Here is a 2,099-nt window from a genome sequence, read left to right as displayed (position 1 = left end):
ATGAGGCCAGTAAGATTCTGACCCTGCAGCCAGACAAACACATGACAGTAAAGAGAAAGTTACACAACAATTTCATCATAAACATGGAGGGAAAAATTCTCTACAAGGTCTTAGCAAACAGAGTAACAACACACCAGAGGACCCGTATCATGACCCGGAGGTGTTCCAGGGACACAGGGGGGTGACACGGATACGTCGGGCCCCGCAACTCACCACCCCAGCAGGGAAAGGCAAGGTCCATGGGAGACCAACAGCTGAGAGGAGGCCACTGCCCAGGGCCACGTCCACTCATGGCAAAGTCCCACAGGGACGGGGCTGGAGCCTCTCACCCCACAGGGCGAGACCTGAGCCCCACAGCGGCTTCTCCCTGCTGGGGAGACGGACGCTTTCCCTGAGGTCAGGACCCCGACAGGACGTCCACGGCTGCTCGGCCAGGTCCTGCTGGGGACAGGGAGGACTCACAGAAGACATGAGAGTGATGTTGCCAGTGGAGAGCCGATGTGGGGTGACACGGAGACCCCGGAGGCCAGCGGGAGGCCAGAGACAGGTCGGGGTGGGGAGGACAGGTCACGCCCGTGTCGCGGGTGATGAAGGGCCACTCCGGGGTCTGCTCGGTTATCGGGTCCATCGACTGCTTGTGAATTTCATGCTGTGACTGTTGCAGTGCAGACTTCTGTGGGTCTTCAGGAACTTTCTGTGCAGATTGTCCCGTCAGCGGTGGACAAGTCAGTTTTCCTTCTGGGTCCCAATCCTTTCCCGTCCCTTGATTGTTCGTTTCCTCAGCTCTCATCAGGCGGTTCTGAAAATGAAGGACAAAAAGGGACAGAGCTGCTTCCCCTGAGGGGACGTTGTGTTTCGTCATCTCTCAGGCAGATTCTCCATATTGGCGTTTTGTGTGTTTCATGCGCCAAAGTGAAGAACTCCGTGTGTGTTTACATTTCGCTGAATAATTTTTCATGTCACATTTTCCCGGGAATTATTCTGTGTCTGCTGATACAGTCACCCTGAGTGAGTCTCAGCCTGTTGGGGAAATCCACGTACCAGACGGTCACCGCTCCCTGTCCCGTCAGACCTGCTCACACACTGTCTGTCATCTTTACACAAAATACTCTTAAAACACCTTTCAGGACACCCCAGCTGCCTGGGGTCCCTGAGCCCTGATCTCACCTGTGGCCCCAGCGCCCCCTGCTGGCTCCGGGCGCCCACAGGCCCTCGGTCCCTGCAGGGTCAGTGTCTGGGCCACAGTGTCCCCCACCGTGTCCCCCATATTCACACCAGGCTGTGCCCTCGCAGCCAGGAGCCCAGTGCATGCAGGGCCAGTGGGGGCCGGGCAGCTGATGGACGGGGCCTGGTGTGGGGCTGCGGTCTGGACCTTGGTGGCCACTGAAAAACCTGTGTAGCCCCCAAACCCTTCGCAGGACATTGACAGACTCGGACTCAGCATAACCAGAGGGGAAGAGCCCAGAGACAGCACAGGTGGGATCAGAGTATGGGGGTGTCCCCAGCCTGAGCCACAGTTCTGCCTCCTAGGGGTGACCGGCTCAAGGTGGTACAGTGGGGGACACCCTGTAGGTGGGGGCTGGTGGGGGGTCCCTCGTCCTCGGGTCTGGGGCTCATGCCTGATCACGGTAAATGCCCTGTCTGTGGGACGGGGACCTGGTCAGTGGCCCTGCATCTGGTCACGGATCAGGGCCACAGGGCTCGAGGTCACTGTTGTGTCGTCATCCGTGAGCATGTGTTGATAAAAATGATCTAAAGTTTGTCTGGAAACTTTTCTCCAATTCAGGAGCCCAGAGATGCATGAACTTTGACTTTTTGATTCCCATGAAGCCGATGCCAGTGTCTGTGCTGTGATGTCGCCCGCCAGGACGTGGCCCGGCCCCTCCCCACGCGCTGACCTGTGTCCTGGCAGGTGACCCCAGCGGCAGTCCTGACCCCTGATGACCCTTCTGGGCTCCACCTGCCCCCTGCCCAGGCTGTGTCACTGTCTGTTCTCTCATCGCCACGCTCAGCGTCCTCATGCCGGATGTCTGCCAACCTCGGCCACACGGCTGGTCGGACCTTGTCTGCTCCTCTGTGCTCCCGGCTCCTGTCACACA

Source organism: Condylura cristata, unplaced genomic scaffold (assembly GCF_000260355.1).
Source record: "Condylura cristata isolate star-nosed mole 26May11 unplaced genomic scaffold, ConCri1.0 scaffold00136, whole genome shotgun sequence".
NCBI lineage: Eukaryota > Metazoa > Chordata > Mammalia > Eulipotyphla > Talpidae > Condylura > Condylura cristata.
This window is presented reverse-complemented; position numbering follows the sequence as displayed.